This window comes from Thalassophryne amazonica, chromosome 1, assembly GCF_902500255.1.
Source record: "Thalassophryne amazonica chromosome 1, fThaAma1.1, whole genome shotgun sequence".
NCBI lineage: Eukaryota > Metazoa > Chordata > Actinopteri > Batrachoidiformes > Batrachoididae > Thalassophryne > Thalassophryne amazonica.
The window spans coordinates 23,067,641-23,087,868 of record NC_047103.1 but is presented as its reverse complement, the minus strand read 5'-3'; the positions used below and the strand labels follow the sequence as shown (position 1 = coordinate 23,087,868).

Genomic DNA, 20,228 nt, shown 5'->3' with positions numbered 1-20,228 from the left:
CAGCCACATAAGCCCATAACTTCTCCTGGGTTGTCTGGGTGTCTTGGTGGCTTTCCTTACTCTTCTCCTTGCACAGTCACTCAGTTTTTGAGAACTGTCTACTCCATGCAGATTTACCATAAAGTGCCATACTGGTTGTATTTCTTTGTAATTAATGTAAATAAAGTCCGAAACATATTCTGTGGCAGCTTTACCATCAGAGAGCCTCGTCCAAAACTACCACAAGAGACTCCAAGCTGTCAGTGATGTTAAAGGGGGCAATACACAGTATTAAGAACAGGGGTATGTAAACTGTGTGTGTGTGTGTGTGTGTGTGTGTATATATGTATATGTGTGTATGTATGTATTAGGGCTGACACTATTAGTCAACTATCAAAATCGTCTGCAACTAATTTAATAATCGTCATTTTTTTAGCTTTGTTTCTCTCTCAAAACCGCCGCTGTACCTTCCACTGCTTTTCTCTTTTTTTGTGTGTGTGTGTATGTAAATTGTTCTCTGCTCTGCTTCACAATGAGGCTGTGAGTGGTGATGCAACAGATAAAAGGTGCACTATGCACAATTTCTCCAATCACAGCCACTGGAGCCTGTCACTTCTTCAGAGTCATCTTGGGTGCTTTGGTGGCTTCCCTCACTAGTCTCCTTCTTGCATGGTCAGTTTTTGCAAACTGCCTCCTCCTCCTATCTGTCCCCTGACATGAATCAACAAAACTGTGTGTAAAAGAGATGATCTACTGAAAATCCATCAAAGAATACTCCTAGCTGTTTCCAGATTAGACTTAGTCATTGGTTTTTTTTTTTTTGTTTCAGTTGATGAAAATGTTGACAAATATCTGGACATAAAAAAAATCAACAAAATTGGTTTGTTTGTATTTATTTCTGATATTTTAAATTGTGTATATGAAATTTAGGGGTACCATTATGTCTCACCATGACCGTACGACCATAGCAATAACTTTTGTTATGTGTCTGAATAGAGAGCTGTTCCCCAAGAGAATGATGACTATATAAAGAAAATTAGGCATTGATAGGTGGAAGCCACTCTGCCATAACATCCATACCCATTTTGTAAATTGGTGGTCATTATGACAGTGGGTATAAGTATTCTTATTTTCCAAAGCACAGTTTGCTTGTTCCTGAAATACTCCTTTCTCTATTTATTATTACTGAGACTGGGGACTGTGGTACTAGAGTATATTCCTGCCATGGGAAGGGATATCTTTGTAGAGAAATTACTGGCTGGTCGTGTATGGGGAAAGGATGGCCAATCAATTGTCCTGAATACATTTGGTGCTGAACTTGTGACTGCTACTGTTGCTCGAGTGCTGCAGAAAACGGAATGTCCTGGGACACTTTGCATTCCCATCTGTGCATTAAGAAGAACTTTTGTGATTAAATGCTCCGCTAGCGTGCGAGTCTTGGCATCCAACTTTTTCAGTGACTCGCTGACGTACTGGCTGAAGTAATCCGTTTGGTCAGGTTTCTCCTGTTGTCTGCTCTGTATAGAACTACAGTTGTTTTATGACGTGTACTTCTTCCTCATTGAGATCCATTCTCGATGGCTGACACCTGTTCTTTGGCAGTAATTTGATTAAACATGTGGTTGAAGATGATGCCATATCCATAGTACAGTTGTCATCTTCATCACCTCCTTCAGTGTCGATGCCCAAACCATCATCATCATTCCAGCCCAGAAAAAGTTTGCTCTCTGGAGTTGGTGATTGTCTGAAAAGAAAAGAGGAAAAAAGTCACCCGTTGTGGGTGAATAACTTACAATATTTTTGTTTCAGACTCCACCCTTGCCAGTAGACTGGCAAGCCATAGCCAATGTCTCTGAGAAAAAGGAGAATTATCCCTGCTGTATTGGCGCTTTGGATGGCAAGCATGTGGCAGTTAAACAACCTGCTGGCAGTGGATCACAGTTCTTCAACTACAAACACTTTTTCAGTGTCCTACTGTTAGGCCTGGTAGATGCGAACTATCGGTTCTTCTGTGTATGTGGATGTAGGGGCATCAGGCCTTGCTGGTGATGTTGGTATATTTGCACAGTCAACTCTCAAGGAAGTATTAACAAAAAACAAATTGCATTTGCCAGGCCTTGTTTCCAAGGCAGGTATCTCTGAAAAAGTCCCCTGCCATATCGTAGGCGATGATGCATTTCCACTCTCAGAGAGAATCATGAAGCCATATCTGCAACGGCATTTGAACAACCCCAAGAGAATTTTGGGGGGAGGTGATGGTCTAGTGGTTAAGGCATTGGGCTTGAGACCAGAAGATCCTCGGTTCAAATCCCAGCCTGATTGGAAAATCATAAGGGCCATTCGGCAAGGTCTTTAATCCCCTATTGCTCCCGGTGTGTAGTGAGAGCCTTGTATGGCAGCACCCTGACATTGGGGTGAATGTGAGGCATTAATTGTAAAGCGATTTGAGCATCTGATGCAGATGGAAAAGCGCTATATAAATGCAGTCCATTTCATTTTTAACTAGAAACACTCGGAGAGTGCAAAATTCAGCCAAGGCCATGGGGTCACTGATGCCATAACATCTACACGCTGTGGAATCATTGAACCTAAAAAAGTCTAACAATGATGTTTGCTAGTAAAAAAAAAGTTTCATCTGCTATGACTGGATAGCATGTATCCTTAGCGCTTGGCATCACAGTTTATTGCAACTTGCACCTTTCCCAGAAGCTACTGTCATCTGAGCACTGATATTGATACTGCATGTGCTTATAGACAAAAACAAATAAGAGACAAAATTCAATTTATTATTCAACTAAACTGCAAATATATGAATTTTTTAACATTTATGAAACACTTCTCTAAATAAATAACAGTAAATTCTGAAAAAGAACTATTTTTTAAGTGTTGCATGTGCTACACAAGGCCATAGGGTCACTGACCCTAAAGAGATCCCCTCCTTAGCACAGTGATCTATTCAACGATTCAGTGTTACAACCAAAACTATGATACATACACTTTTCTTTCCTTTATATTTGACATCCTTGACCATGAAACATACCACTAGAACTTGGAATCACTTTTATGTCTTTATTAGTTCAAAAGTTATTGTATAAAAACAATTTTTCGGTAATGGCGGTTTTCTGCTGGATCTAGCTCCATAACATTTGAAGCTACATCAAATCTGATGACACCTTACTGAATCAGTACAGACTCAGCTACAATTTGGTGTTAGTTGTGCATCTCTAGCTTCATTTGTCACCTCACACTGACACATTTTCTATTTTCCCTATATTTTTGCATATTCTGGATCACCAGATCTGGAATCCGGATCCGATCATCACCAAACTTTGTTGTTTGATAGACTATATTACACCCTAATTTTTTTCAAGCCTTTCTGCCTTGTTTTTGTGGAGTTAGAAACTAGAATGTCAAAATTCCCCCATCCCGCAATGGTGAAGAATCCTTAAAAAATTCCTGGATCCGGATCGTGATCTGGATCACCACTAAAATTTAATCACTTGTTCCTCTTGTCATTTCCAACCACTCCACAAAATTTCATCAAAATCTGTTCAAAACTTTTTGAGTTATCCTGCTGACAGACAGACAGACAGACAAACTCAACCGAAAACATAACCTCCTTGGTGGAGGTAATAAATAATAGTAAATTCTGAAATAGAACTATTTTTTAAGTGTTGCATGTGCTACACAAGGCCATAGGGTCACTGACCCTAAAGAGATTCCCTCCTTGGCACAGTGATCTATTCAGCAATTCAGTGTTACAACCAAAACTATGATACATACACTTTTCTTTCCTTTATATTTGACATCCTTGACCATGAAAACATAGCACTAGAACTTGGAATCGCTTTTATGTCTTTATTAGTTCAAAAGTTATTGTATAAATATCAAATCTGATGACACCTTACTGAATCAGTACAGATTCAGCTACAATTTGGTGTTAGTTGTGCATCTCTAGCTTCATTTGTCACCTCACACTGACAGATTTTCTATTTTCCCTATATTTTTGCATATTCTGGATCACCAGATCCGGAATCCGGATCCGATCATCACCAAACTTTGTTGTTTGATAGAACATTTGACTATGTTACACCCTAATTTTTTTCAAGCCTTTCTGCCTTGTTTTTGTGGAGTTAGAAACTACACTCAACAAAAATATAAACGCAACACTTTTGGTTTTGCTCCCATTTTGTATGAGATGAACTCAAAGATCTAAAACTTTTTCCACATACACAATATCACCATTTCCATCAAATATTGTTCACAAACCAGTCTAAATCTGTGATAGTGAGCACTTCTCCTTTGCTGAGATAATCCATCCCACCTCACAGGTGTGCCATATCAAGATGCTGATTAGACACCATGATTAGTGCACAGGTGTGCCTTAGACTGCCCACAATAAAAGGCCACTCTGAAAGGTGCAGTTTTATCACACAGCACAATGCCACAGATGTCGCAAGATTTGAGGGAGCGTGCAATTGGCATGCTGACAGCAGGAATGTCAATCAGAGCTGTTGCTCGTGTATTGAATGTTCATTTCTCTACCATAAGCCGTCTCCAAAGGTGTTTCAGAGAATTTGGCAGTACATCCAACCAGCCTCACAACCACAGACCACGTGTAACCACACCAGCCCAGGACCTCCACATCCAGCATGTTCACCTCCAAGATCGTCTGAGACCAGCCACTCGGACAGCTGCTGAAACAATCGGTTTGCATAACCAAAGAATTTCTGCACAAACTGTCAGAAACCGTCTCAGGGAAGCTCATCTGCATGCTCGTCGTCCTCATCGGGGTCTCGACCTGACTCCAGTTCATCGTCGTAACCGACTTGAGTGGGCAAATGCTCACATTCGCTGGCGTTTGGCATGTTGGAGAGGTGTTCTCTTCACGGATGAATCCCGGTTCACACTGTTCAGGGCAGATGGCAGACAGCGTGTGTGGCGTCGTGTGGGTGAGCGGTTTTCTGATGTCAATGTTGTGGATCGAGTGGCCCGTGGTGGCGGTGGGGTTATGGTATGGGCAGGCGTCTGTTATGGACGAAGAACACAGGTGCATTTTATTGATGGCATTTTGAATGCACAGAGATACCGTGACGAGATCCTGAGGCCCATTGTTGTGCCATACATCCAAGAACATCACCTCATGTTGCAGCAGGATAATGCACGGCCCCATGTTGCAAGGATCTGTACACAATTCTTGGAAGCTGAAAATGTCCCAGTTCTTGCATGGCCGGCATACTCACCGAACATGTCACCCATTGAGCATGTTTGGGATGCTCTGGACCGGTGTATACGACAGCGTGTACCAGTTCCTGCCAATGTCCAGCAACTTCGCACAGCCATTGAAGAGGAGTGGACCAACATTCCACAGGCCACAATTGACAACCTGATCAACTCTATGCGAAGGAGATGTGTTGCACTGCATGAGGCAAATGGTGGCCACACCAGATACTGACTGGTATCCCCCCCCCAATAAAACAAAACTGCACCTTTCAGAGTGGCCTTTTATTGTGGACAGTCTAAGGCACACCTGTGCACTAATCATGGTGTCTAATCAGCATCTTGATATGGCACACCTGTGAGGTGGGATGGATTATCTCAGCAAAGGAGAAGTGCTCACTATCACAGATTTAGACTGGTTTGTGAACAATATTTGAGGGAAATGGTGATATTGTGTATGTGGAAAAAGTTTTAGATCTTTGAGTTCATCTCATACAAAACGGGAGCAAAACCAAAAGTGTTGCGTTTATATTTTTGTTGAGTGTAGAATGTCAAAATTCCCCCATCCCGCAATGGTGAAGAATCCTTTAAAAAATTCCTGGATCCGGGTCGTGATCCGGATCACCACTAAAATTTAATCACTTGTTCATCTTGTCATTTCCAACCACTCCACAAAATTTCATCAAAATCCGTTCAAAACCTTTTGAGTTATCCTGCTGACAGACAGACAGACAGACTCGACCGAAAACATAACGTCCTTGGCGGGGGTAATTATCGTTTGTCTAGGGCGCAGCGTGTTGTTCAAAATGCATTTGGTATATTGGCCACTCGTTTTCAGCTAGATCCAGATAAAGCTGTCCATCTCATTTTGGCCTCATTGTGTCTCCACAATTACTTAGTACAGTGGTGTCCAAAGACATTCCAGAAAGGGCCCAGAGGGTGCATGTTTTCTTTGCAGCCACTGACTCCAGCAGGTAATTTTACTGAGAAACTCATCCCATCTGCTCAAAGTGAAATCACCTGCTGGAGTCAGTGATTGCAAAGAAAACCTGCACCCTCTGGGCCCTTTCTGGAATGTCTTTGGACACCACTGACTTCGTGGAGAAAACGAGCACAGCTACATCAGTAGGGTTGGGTATCGAGAACCGGTTCTTTTCGGGTATCGTTAAGAAATGATTTGATCCACTGATATCAATAGCCTTTTTGCTTAAAGATTCCCTCATTGGTCCTTCAGAGCGGCTGTTGTTTTTGAGGGTGTTTGTTGTGCATCTCTAGCTTCATTTGTCACCTTACACTGACACATTTTCTATTTTCCCTATATTTTTGCATATTCTGGATCACCAGATCCGGAATCCGGATCCGATCATCACCAAACTTTGTTGTTTGATAGAACATTTGACTATGTTACACCCTAATTTTTTTCAAGCCTTTCTGCCTTGTTTTTGTGGAGTTAGAAACTAGAATGTCAAAATTCCCCCATCCCGCAATGGTGAAGAATCCTTTAAAAAATTCCTGGATCCGGGTCGTGATCCGGATCACCACTAAAATTTAGTCACTTGTTCATCTTGTCATTTCCAACCACTCCACAAAATTTCATCAAAATCCGTTCAAAACCTTTTGAGTTATCCTGCTGACAGACAGACAGACAGACAAACAAACTCGACCGAAAACATAACGTCCTTGGCGGGGGTAATTATCGTTTGTCTAGGGCGCAGCGTGTTGTTCAAAATGCATTTGGTATATTGGCCACTCGTTTTCAGCTAGATCCAGATAAAGCTGTCCATCTCATTTTGGCCTCATTGTGTCTCCACAATTACTTAGTGCAGTGGTGTCCAAAGACATTCCAGAAAGGGCCCAGAGGGTGCATGTTTTCTTTGCAGCCACTGACTCCAGCAGGTAATTTTACTGAGAAACTCATCCCATCTGCTCAAAGTGAAATCACCTGCTGGAGTCAGTGGTTGCAAAGAAAACCTGCACCCTCTGGGCCCTTTCTGGAATGTCTTTGGACACCACTGACTTCGTGGAGAAAACGAGCACAGCTACATCAGTAGGGTTGGGTATCGAGAACCGGTTATTTTCAGGTATCGTTAAGAAATGATTTGATCCACTGATATCAATAGCTTTTTTGCTTAAAGATTCCCTTATTGGTCCTTCAGAGCGGCCGTTGTTTTTGAGGGTGTTTGTCGGGAAAATGATCATTTCTCTACATTGATTACAGACCCACTGCAGGGTCTGTAACTAGTTTCTGCAGCATGACTCTGCTTTGAACCTTGAACCAAGGAAGCAGCGGATTGAAGCACTGCTTTGTTGGTTCATTGCTTCACTCCTCTTCAGAAGCAGCAACTCCGCTTCTTAACCCCTCTCAAAACCATTAAAATATGTCAATTGTGCGTCACTTTTGTGCGGATTAAAGTGACTAACTGGGACTCCTGTCTTGTTGCGAGAAAAACGAGAATCGTCCTCTGTTCCGTTGCTCCAAACGCTGCACCGCTTTTTGCTGAGTTGAGTCTGGTCGGAATTAATAACATCAAAGCGAATCACCCTTTAAATCAAATGACACCTCTTTCCAAATGTTGTAATACAAATAATAAACTGCAATCGATCAAAAATGTTTTTATCGTCCCAAAATGAGATGTCCTGCGCTGACATGCAGCTGCCCAAGACTGTATGGCTGCAGACCTGCAGACTCCAGCAGCCGTCTGAGTTCAGCTCAGATGTATGGAGAGACTTTCATGCCATTAATGTCTGAACGGAAATGCTTTTGACAAAAACCACAGATTTTGTTTATTTCTATTTATGTCCAGAGATCAAGGATCCACTGACCATTTTCATATTTATCTACTTTAAGACTCAGTAAAATGTTTCTTGACATAAAAACCTGTAAAGCCTGCTTGTAGCACACAGAAAATTTACAGGAGGTATCAATTAGGGAATTGATAAGGAATCGGATTGATAAGTGGAATTGAATGAATGAATGAATGAATGAATGAAAACTGTTTATTTCGAACATTTGATACAACAACAATTACAAGATAGATCAGTAAAGACAACAACAAAAAAGTTCCTACTGTGTACCCAACATGTCCGAAAAGGGGTAGGGTGAAGCATCAGCTTATTTATCCCTACCCCTTCTTCCCCACAACCAGTAATACCCTTTGCCACATATACACATAGATTCCTACACACCTAAACCGATATCAATATATATATATATATACACATATATATACACATACACATACATATACACATCAACATACATACACATATACATACACATATATACACATATACATATATACACATATATATACACAAACATAAATATACACCTACACATACCTACTTACATACAAAATACTATATATTTACAAGCCGAAGCAAAAAACAAAAACACCCTAACCCTCATTACCCTTCCTCCTCCCTATACCCAGAAAAAAACATATTTTTGTACCGCTGTTTGAACTGGTTCATGCTTGGACATTGCTTGAGCCCCACTCCCAATCTGTTCCACATCCTCACCCCACAGACAGAAATACAGAAACCTTTTAATGTTGTTCGTGCCCACTGATGCTTTAAATTAAATTTCCCCCTCAGACTGTAATCCCCTGATCTGTTAAAAAACATATTTTTAATATTTGCTGGAAGTAAATTGTTTATTGCTTTATACACAATTTGTACTGTTTGAAAATGAACCAAGTCTGTGAATTTTAAGAATTTGGATTGTAAAAATAGTGGATTTGTATGATCTCTATAGCCAGTATTATGAATAATTCTTATAGCTCTTTTCTGCATTACTGATAGTGATTGTGTTGTACCTTTATAAGTATTACCCCATACCTCTGCACAGTACTGTAAATATGGTAAAACCAGTGAGCAGTAAAGAATGCGGAGTGAGTTGTGGTCCAGAATATGTTTCGCTTTGTTTAGAACTGAAATGCTTCTTGACAGTTTACTTTGTATATGTTTTATATGAGTCTTCCAGTTTATCTTATCATCTATTATCACCCCCAGAAACTTATTTTCATGTACCCTTTCAATATCTACCCCCTCGACTTGTAACTGAACCTGTATGTCTGTATTACAATAGCCAAATAACATGTATTTTGTTTTACTTAAGTTTAATGATAATTTATTTCTGTCAAACCATATTTTCAATTTTCCCATTTCTATACTGATCCTCCTCAGTAACTCCTGCAAATCCCCCCCTGAACAAAAAATGCTTGTGTCATCTGCAAATAATACTAATTTTAATATTTTGGAAACATTGACAATATCATTTATATAAATTAGAAACAGTTTTGGACCCAATACTGACCCCTGTGGGACGCCACAAGCATTGTCCAAGCATGATGACGTATATTCCCCCAACTTCACAAACTGTTTTCTGTTACTTAAGTAGCTTCTCACCCAGTGCAACACCAACCCCCTAATCCCATACTGTTCAAGTTTATTGATTAATATGTCATGATTAATTGTATCAAAAGCCTTTTTAAGGTCTATAAATATTCCAACTGAATGTAATTTGTGGTCTATGGCATTTGTAATCTCCTCAACTGATTCTATTAATGCAAGTGATGTTGAACTATGTGCTCTGAATCCATATTGACTATCAGTAAGTAATTTATGTTTATTTATGAATTTGTCTAATCTATTATTGAATAACTTTTCTAATAATTTGGAAAATTGTGGAAGCAAAGAAACAGGTCTATAATTTGTGAAGTGGTGTCTATCCCCAGTCTTATACAGCGGCACAACCTTAGCTATTTTCATTGGATTGGGAAATTTACCGGTTTGAAATGATAAATTACAGATGTATGTTAATGGTTCTACAATCCATTCAATGACCTGTTTTACCACCACCATATCAATTTCATTTAAATCGGTAGATGTTTTATATTTACAATTATTCACAATGTCTATAATTTCATTTCCATCCACTGCTGTGAGGAACATTGAACAGGGATTTCTTTCTGAGATTATTATCCCAATCCTCAGGTTGGGAATCGGGAATTTTTTCTGCCAAGCTTGGTCCAATATTTACAAAAAAATTATTAAAACCGTTGACTACCTCATCCTTATTTTCCTTCTTGACATTATTATCAATGAAATACTGAGGGTAACTCTGTTTTTTATTACCATTTTTGATAATGCTATTTAATATATCCCATATTCCTTTAATATTGTTTTTGTTATTATATAATATGTTACTATAATATTCCTTCCTACATACCCGTATAATATTAGTTAATCTATTTTTGTATTTCTTATATCTATTTTCTGCCTCTTTAGTCTTTAGTTTTATGAATTCTCTATACAGTGTATTTTTCTTATTACATGCATTTCGTATCCCTTTCGTCATCCATGGTCGAGCTTGGATTTTTTGTTTTCTGTAGTCTTGTTTAATTGGACAATTTTTATCATATAATGATGTAAATATTTGTAAAAAAGTTTCATATGCACTATCAACATCACTTTCACTGTATACCTTTTCCCAGTTTTGCTCCTGTAAATCCTTCTTTAGTGTGTTCATGTTTTCCTCTGTCCGCACTCGCCTGTATTTATTGATAATGGTATCGATAAAATCTTATCCATACCTATCCCTGTACATCAGTGGATGACACAGACGACCACACTGTTGTCCCCGGGGCCTGGCGGATGGATATAGAGTTGACTGTTCTGGATCCTAACCACAGCAGGAACGCAGCTCACACTGCAAAAACACTCTTACAATCTGATTACTTCACGTCTGAACCAGCTTCAGTTCCCTGGCAGGATAACATGATGGTGCCATCTCAAAATTCAGCACCAGAACCTGTAAATCAGCAGGTTACATTGAGTTTTATTAACACATCATCAGTAGAATTGTGAACAGTGGAAAAGTATTTCAGTAGGAGAATTAAATTCGGAGCATGGTAAAAGGCATGTATGCTTTTCTCTGAAGGGTCTCTACTTTTATTTATTTATTTATTTATTACGTGAGTTGGAAATGTTACACCATATGATATTGCAGGAATGTAAATGAGGCTCACATAAACTTTTATACATGGGCACAATATGTCTCAACACAGAAAACAAAGCATATTTAAACAGGTTTTTTTTTTTTAAGTTAGATCATCACTGACATTTGAAATTAAATTCTGGCACTGGCACGGTCTCTGGGCTTTTGCGTAACAGCTCCTCAGCTGCCTTATCTTCCTCTTCTCCCAGTCATTTGGAACAGAAAATTAATTTCTTATATACAATTACATTTTTGTGTGTCTTACCAATGTATAGACATTGATCCAGACATTTTAAGATTACACCATGGTGAAAAATTACAGCAATAGTAAATATTAGTGATTCACTGGTTATAGAGCAAACTAAAAATTTGGATCCTTCAATGGAGAAAAGGATATATTTGTCAAATCAATGGAACTACTGTATGCTGTACAGCCTCTTTGTGATCTTTTTATATAAAACAAAATTTAAGGGGCGTTCATAAATGCACAATTGATATGACAATATCTATAAAGTAAGTCCCTTCGGCTGCTCCCTTGTTTGCACAGCAAATCCAAGGTGGATCTGCATGTTGAATTGGCACAGGTTTTATGCCGGATGCCCTTCCTGACGCAACTCCACATTACATGAAGAAATGTGGCAGGGGATTTGAACCCGGATCGTTCTGAACTGAAACCAAGCGCATTAACCACTTGGCCACCACCCCTGCTATATGACAATATCTGTATGTTTTAATTAAACTTTTTTCTTCCCTTATGTTATGGTATGACTGTGGATAACAAAATTTCTGTGGAAACCAGAACACAAAGTCGTATTGTGGCTGTCCTCTGGACAAAAGGCCGGTTAACCCTTTGACGCTGAGTGAGATGATGAGTTGGCACTCTTACCAGTGTGGTCGAAGTTCCTTGCAATTTCTTCGATTGCGAATTATCTCTTACCTTTGTCCTTAAACTCCGCAGACTAAATATCATAGAGACATGGAAATTTGGGCCAAATTTTTCCTCCAGCTGCAGTTCTGTAACCATTTCACTATGCGACACCATGTTGAAATCATGTGCCTCGGGGAACAGTCGCGATTGGTCAGCTACATGGACAGTGCAGCGCAGAGGAGGTGCGACCACCACACACACTGTTCCACTGATCTTGTGTAGCAGCAAATATCAAACACGCTAGATCCTGTCTGTGCACACTCGGTACAAAGACGTCACCCCCCACACACGGAGAGGAACTGGCTGCGCAGCCAGTTCCTCTCAGTGTGCGGCAGGTTTAAGTGCCATATGTACCTTTTTTGGCTACAGTGGTAACACAGTAGTACAGCATAGGGTGCTCCATGAAGGGGCCTGCTTCCCTGTAGATACAAAGGGCTCAGTCGAGTCTAAGCTCATGAAAACACAACCGTTTGTTGCAGGTTTGGTAAAAAACATCCCTAAATCCTACACAGTGTGGCTGTCATGTTGTCTACATGCTAACATAAACACATGATGATTTCCCAGGAAGTGAATAAATAGATGATTTGTGTTTGACTGCAGTATGAGATTTGTAGGCTTTTGTTTGGCTTCTTTGAGCCTGTGGGTGTTTTCTTCCCATTGCAGTCGAACTCTCATGAGAGTAAATGGTTATTACACGTACGCTGTGTCAGAGCTTCACAATTGCTTTGTTCTCTGAGAAAATGGCTTTGTGCAGCTGGTGAAACATGAACAGCTTTGTAAGTTTGGATTTAAAAAGGTCTGCGCCTTAACACTGTCGTAGTGGACTGCACTATGAAACAAAGGTTGTTTAACACACGTACACAGAATAATAATTTATTGTCTAGAGAATGTAAAAGTTGGATATTTTCTCTGTTCTTTTGTTTTCATGACTATGATTTTCATGCAATGCTTGTCAGAATTGTAAACGATGCCATCAGATTGCCCCTCACTGAACAGAGTTCAAAATGACACCATTTTCAACAGCCAAAGGGTTTTTCTGCATTGTTTGTTCAGAAAAGTAAAACTTTTTTATATCTGCAAAAATAATGCTGATATCAGTAAGGCTGATATATTGGACCTATTGACAAGGTTGGGTAGGATTACTTTGAAAGAATACATGTGGATTACATGTATGTATGTACATACATTTGGATTACTTGTAATCTGATTACTTTTGGATTACATTTCAAAGTAATCCTACCCGACCTTGCCTATTGATTTATAATGGAGATCCATGTCGCAGAGCTCCATTGGGGGTTTGATAAAAGTCCAGAGCAGAGAGCAGAAAGTGACACAACTTTTCTACATGACTTCTTTCCCAGGTGTAGAAAGTCTAGTATAACATTGTAATGATTTAATGTTGCCAGGATAATGTCAGATGTCTTCAGATCATTTTTTATTTGTCTGCACACATGAATGAACCCAGAGTCTCACGCATATTTTGCTGCTCAGAGATTTTGATGCCAGCCAACCACACAAACGCACTCATCTTCAACCACTTAGTCCAATTAAGGGTCGCGGGTGGCTGGAGCCTATCCCAGCAGTCATAGAGCGCAGGATGCCAGTCTGTTACAGGGCCACAAACAAACACATTCACACCCACTCGCACACCTACGGACAATTTAAAGATTCCAATCCATCTAACCTGCATGTCTTTGGATGTGGGAGGAAACCGGATCACCCAGTGGAAACCCACACAAACACGGGGAGAACATGCAAACTCCACACAGAAAGGCCACAGGCGGGGATTAAACCCATGACTTTCTCGCTGTGAGGCAACAGTGCTAACCACTAAGGCCTGGTTCACACGGCAGGATAATTAGGCCGATATCGGACCCGATCTTCCCCTTCCGACAATCTTAAGATGCCCCAACAATCGTGATGACGCTAAAGATAATCTTATCAGATATTCCTGTCATGTGTTCAAAGCGCTCTGATCTGCTTGCAAGGATGTCAGGGGCGCTCCGATCGCAAATCGGGGATATTCAACATGTTGAATTTTTTTGGCCCGATATCGCAGCGTGTGTTGTGTCCTCTGACCAAAACGAGCATGCATCCTGCTGAATGTGATGTGCAACCAATCAGAAAGCGAGGTGACGGACGTACGGAGCAAAAAATAAAATCAAAACAGCTGTTCTGACTTACCAGAAAGTCCGGTGGTCGTGCTGTCTCCACTCCTTTAAAGAACGCCTTTTCTTTTTCTTTTTGTATTGTTTTTCCTTCTGTTTTAAATAGTCCACAAAGTATCTCCATTTGTTTACTCTGAAGTCACATTTAATCTCGAGAGATTTTGCGCGATTTCCTGTCTGAGCTATGAATGTTTGTGTGTGGTGTTGTTGTCCTTACCGTGTGGCTGAACACTACACACTGTACGACCAAACCTGTTAGAGCTATGTTTTTTTTTTTTTTTTATCTTCACATGTGTGGTCTCTCAGGTTTTGGAAACCTAAAGATAATTTTAAAATCCTGTCGTATGAACCAGGCTTAAGCCACCGTGCTGCAGCCAGCCAACCATTAAAGCAAACATTAAAGTATAGTTCAGATTGTCTTTGAACATTGATGAGGGCGGTGTAGATAATCCGTGAGCGGTCTGCAGGGAATTTCTGCTCTTGATTCAGTATTGCGTCACTCCAGTCAGTTGATACATGGCTGAGATTAGATAAAGATCACCTTTATTTATCCTGAAGGTTAGTTCAATACATAATTACAGAAAATGTTAGTATTAATAGAAATCAATCAACTTAAAAAAAAAAACTAAGTACGACAAATTTATGCAGAATGACTGGTTGCACACAGTGGTGGGCACAGATCTGCTAATTAGCAAAGCTAACTTTTTTGTTAGCTGATTAGCTTTTCAACTAACTTTGAAAGCCATCAGCAGACCAATTAACTTCTGCTAAATTTAGTTCTGACAACTTTTAGACCGCTAACACATTTTTGCAGGCATAATGAATAAAGCTTAACAGTTAAAAACATTTGTAAAGCCTGAAATCATGGATTTTAGTGCCTACATGTTTTGTAGCAGACAGACAGCTATGACAGGTAGAGCTCCATCCTCTACCAGCAGAGGAGATCTGGCTACAGGAGAGAAAGGAAGACGGAGAAAAAAAGATCATTTATTGTCACATCATACAGTCCTGCACACAAATTGAAATTAACGTCACCTCTGTTGTTTTACAAAGTGAAAATATCAGCTATATGTTTTAGTTTTAAGGTAACGCACTAATTTTGAAGGTTTTAGCATTTTCAGACACGCATGCTGAAATGGATTATGGGAAAATTGGTATCCTGTCATCAGTGGTTTGTCGGTATATAGGCTAACAGACAAGTTACTGTAATGTGTGTGTTGGTTTTTACAAATAAATCTGTATTTGTAAATGTCTTTTTTTTTTTTATTTGTAAAAAAAAAAGAAAAAAAAAGGCAGTTTGAAAACTGAAAATTCTGTTAAGTGATTCAGCACTTTTATTGAATGTGTGGCAATTGGTATTCACACCACCATCTACTGGATGGCCAGTAGATGGTAATTTTCCCATAATGCATGTCTGTATGTGTGACGGTAAATGCTAAAACCTTCAAAATTAGTGCATTACTTTAAAACTAAAACGTATAGCTGATATTTTCACTTTGTAAAATGACAGAAGTGACGTTAATTTCAATAACTTGTCTGGAATTTATTTGTTTTAAAATTTTAAGTCAAAACTGTCTTTCTGTGCATGACTCCTGTGATACGCCTTCAAGTCTGTATGGGTGTGAAAATAAATGTTTTTTTCTTATTTCTCTCTTTCTGTCTTCTGTTCCCTTTCTTTCTGATCACCAGGTTTCTTTTGCTGAGAGAAGGCTGATCTGAGACAAAAGTGCTGGCTCATTGTTGTCAGTAACTGCCAGTGTACTGAAGTCAATATCACAATCACAATCACAATCTGGTCAGACCAGATTACTTCAGTCTGGTGTATCCAGCCAATCAGCAGCTGGCTGAGCACACCTGATTTGGCTCATTGTGTGCATTCAGAGCAGGGTGAAATGGACCAACCGATCCTTAATCCAGATGTGGATTCTTGAGTTCCCCACATCCCCCTCGGCTGCGCCACAAGATCATGTTTGATCTTTTCTAACAGTATCGCTGCCTCCAAAGATTACACCAGAAGTATTCCCACAGAGTGAAGATGCTCAGAGTATTCAGTAAATGGATTAATGAAAACTTTTTAAAATCTTTGTTTAGTCTTTAAAGGGGTCTGATTATAAACCGCTTCAGAGAGCTGATGGAGGTCACCAGGTCTCGTAAAAGTCCCCCAGAGACTCCAAGGTGATGGATCTTTCTGTTCTTGGTGAGTGGGTGTGTCTTGCAGCTTCAGCAGGAGTCATGATTTGGGCTTCTGTAACTCATGTCACAAAACCAAAATACATAAGTAAAGCTCCAAAACTAAAATGTGGTTCTAAGATGAGGTTTTTACATGCACAGTTAATGAATTTTGTAATTTTTTGAGGCTATTTAGTAGAAAATCAGTCGTATAAAATTGTAAAAGGTAGGTGGCTTAGTTTGACCCTTTTAAGTATGGATAATGGCTTCTTGTCAATTTGTATGACTGAAAGTTTGTGCCCTGTACTCTGTAAACTTTTGTTAATAAACCATTTTCTTCTTAAAAAAACAAAAAAAAACAAAAAAAAAACTCCCTTCTGTCTGATCATTTTTTAATAACATTTACATTTACTCTGATGGACTACCCAGCAGTAGGGAATAAGTTTCATTACACTAGAAGTCTTTCAGAAAGCGCTGTAACTAGGTTTAAGGATATGATTCCTTCTTTATGTTCTCTAATGCCATATAACAACACAGTGCAGAGTAGCTACCTAAACTCTGTAAGGGAGATAGAGTATCTCGTCAATAGTTTTACATCCTCATTGAAGACAACTTTGGATGCTGTAGCTCCTCTGAAAAAGAGAGCTTTAAATCAGAAGTGTCTGACTCCGTGGTATAACTCTCAAACTCGTAGCTTAAAGCAGATAACCCGTAAGTTGGAGAGGAAATGGCGTCTCACTAATTTAGAAGATCTTCACTTAGCCTGGAAAAAGAGTCTGTTGCTCTATAAAAAAGCCCTCCGTAAAGCTAGGACATCTTTCTACTCATCACTAATTGAAGAAAATAAGAACAACCCCAGGTTTCTTTTCAGCACTGTAGCCAGGCTGACAAAGAGTCAGAGCTCTACTGAGCTGAGTATTCCATTAACTTTAACTAGTAATGACTTCATGACTTTCTTTGCTAACAAAATTTTAACTATTAGAGAAAAAATTACTCATAACCATCCCAAAGACGTATCGTTATCTTTGGCTGCTTTCAGTGATGCCGGTATTTGGTTAGACTCTTTCTCTCCGATTGTTCTGTCTGAGTTATTTTCATTAGTTACTTCATCCAAACCATCAACATGTTTATTAGACCCCATTCCTACCAGGCTGCTCAAGGAAGCCCTACCATTATTTAATGCTTCGATCTTAAATATGATCAATCTATCTTTGTTAGTTGGCTATGTACCACAGGCTTTTAAGGTGGCAGTAATTAAACCATTACTTAAAAAGCCATCACTTGACCCAGCTATCTTAGCTAATTATAGGCCAATCTCCAACCTTCCTTTTCTCTCAAAAATTCTTGAAAGGGTAGTTGTAAAACAGCTAACTGATCATCTGCAGAGGAATGGTCTATTTGAAGAGTTTCAGTCAGGTTTTAGAATTCATCATAGTACAGAAACAGCATTAGTGAAGGTTACAAATGATCTTCTTATGGCCTCGGACAGTGGACTCATCTCTGTGCTTGTTCTGTTAGACCTCAGTGCTGCTTTTGATACTGTTGACCATAAAATTTTATTACAGAGATTAGAGCATGCCATAGGTATTAAAGGCACTGCGCTGCGGTGGTTTGAATCATATTTGTCTAATAGATTACAATTTGTTCATGTAAATGGGGAATCTTCTTCACAGACTAAAGTTAATTATGGAGTTCCACAAGGTTCTGTGCTAGGACCAATTTTATTCACTTTATATATGCTTCCCTTAGGCAGTATTATTAGACGGTATTGCTTAAATTTTCATTGTTACGCAGATGATACCCAGCTTTATCTATCCATGAAGCCAGAGGACACACACCAATTAGCTAAACTGCAGGATTGTCTTACAGACATAAAGACATGGATGACCTCTAATTTCCTGCTTTTAAACTCAGATAAAACTGAAGTTATTGTACTTGGCCCCACAAATCTTAGAAACATGGTGTCTAACCAGATCCTTACTCTGGATGGCATTACCCTGACCTCTAGTAATACTGTGAGAAATCTTGGAGTCATTTTTGATCAGGATATGTCATTCAAAGCGCATATTAAACAAATATGTAGGACTGCTTTTTTGCATTTACGCAATATCTCTAAAATCAGAAAGGTCTTGTCTCAGAGTGATGCTGAAAAACTAATTCATGCATTTATTTCCTCTAGGCTGGACTATTGTAATTCATTATTATCAGGTTGTCCTAAAAGTTCCCTAAAAAGCCTTCAGTTAATTCAAAATGCTGCAGCTAGAGTGCTGACGGGGACTAGAAGGAGAGAGCATATCTCACCCATATTGGCCTCTCTTCATTGGCTTCCTGTTAATTCTAGAATAGAATTTAAAATTCTTCTTCTTACTTATAAGGTTTTGAATAATCAGGTCCCATCTTATCTTAGGGACCTCGTAGTACCATATCACCCCAATAGAGCGCTTCGCTCTCAGACTGCAGGCTTACTTGTAGTTCCTAGGGTTTGTAAGAGTAGAATGGGAGGCAGAGCCTTCAGCTTTCAGGCTCCTCTCCTGTGGAACCAGCTCCCAATTCAGATCAGGGAGACAGACACCCTCTCTACTTTTAAGATTAGGCTTAAAACTTTCCTTTTCGCTAAAGCTTATAGTTAGGGCTGGATCAGGTGACCCTGAACCATCCCTTAGTTATGCTGCTATAGACGTAGACTGCTGGGGGGTTCCCATGATGCACTGTTTCTTTCTCTTTTTGCTCTGTATGCACCACTCTGCATTTAATCATTAGTGATCGATCTCTGCTCCCCTCCACAGCATGTCTTTTTCCTGGTTCTCTCCCTCAGCCCCAACCAGTCCCAGCAGAAGACTGCCCCTCCCTGAGCCTGGTTCTGCTGGAGGTTTCTTCCTGTTAAAAGGGAGTTTTTCCTTCCCACTGTAGCCAAGTGCTTGCTCACAGGGGGTCGTTTTGACCGTTGGGGTTTTACATCATTATTGTATGGCCTTGCCTTACAATATAAAGCGCCTTGGGGCAACTGTTTGTTGTGATTTGGCGCTATATAAAAAAAAATTGATTGATTGATTGATTGAATATATTAAAAGTTATTGGTTTAGCTTTTAGCTGTAACTTCCGCTATTTTTTGGGGGGTGGGGATTATCAGTTTAGCGTTATAAAAGTTAACTTTTCAGATTAACGGTTATCAACATAATTTGTTGGTTAGCTGTGCCCACCACTGGTTGCACATAACTCTGAATAGCTGTTTGTTATGTATTCATCAGGGGGAGGAATTATACAGACTGATTGCCACAGGTAGGAAAGACTTCTTGTGGTGCACCTCAGTGGTTTCGGTCTACGACTGAAGGTGCTCTGACAAGATGTGAGTGTGGCATACATGGGGTGAGAGGTGTTGCACAGGTTGCTGAGCAGCTTCCTCCGCATTCTCCTCTCCTGTCACCTCCACCAGAATCCAGTGCAACCCCCAGGACAGAGTCAGCCATCCTGATGAGGTTGTTGAGTCTGTTCGTGTCAGCTGCCTCCAGCCTGCTGCCCCAGCACACTACAGCATAGAAGATGACACTGGAGACCACAGAGTAATAAACATCTGCAACATATCTTTGCAGACAGTGAAGATCTGAGCCTCCTGAGGAAGAACAGTCAGCTCTGACCTTTCTTATAAATAGCATCTGTGTTTACAGTCCAGTTTGTTGTCTATGTGGATACTCAAGTACTTATAGTAGTCCCCAATGTCCTCCTCTGTTCCATTCATGGTAACTGGGTTCGGACAGGTCTTCCG

At 39.8% G+C, this 20,228-nt stretch overlaps 1 protein-coding gene across 1 annotated transcript in view; it reads left to right on the top strand.

The window, feature by feature from the left end:
• Positions 1-20,228, top strand: part of slc4a2b (solute carrier family 4 member 2b) — a 133,788-nt gene that overhangs the window by 10,789 nt on the left and 102,771 nt on the right. The window lies entirely within an intron of this gene.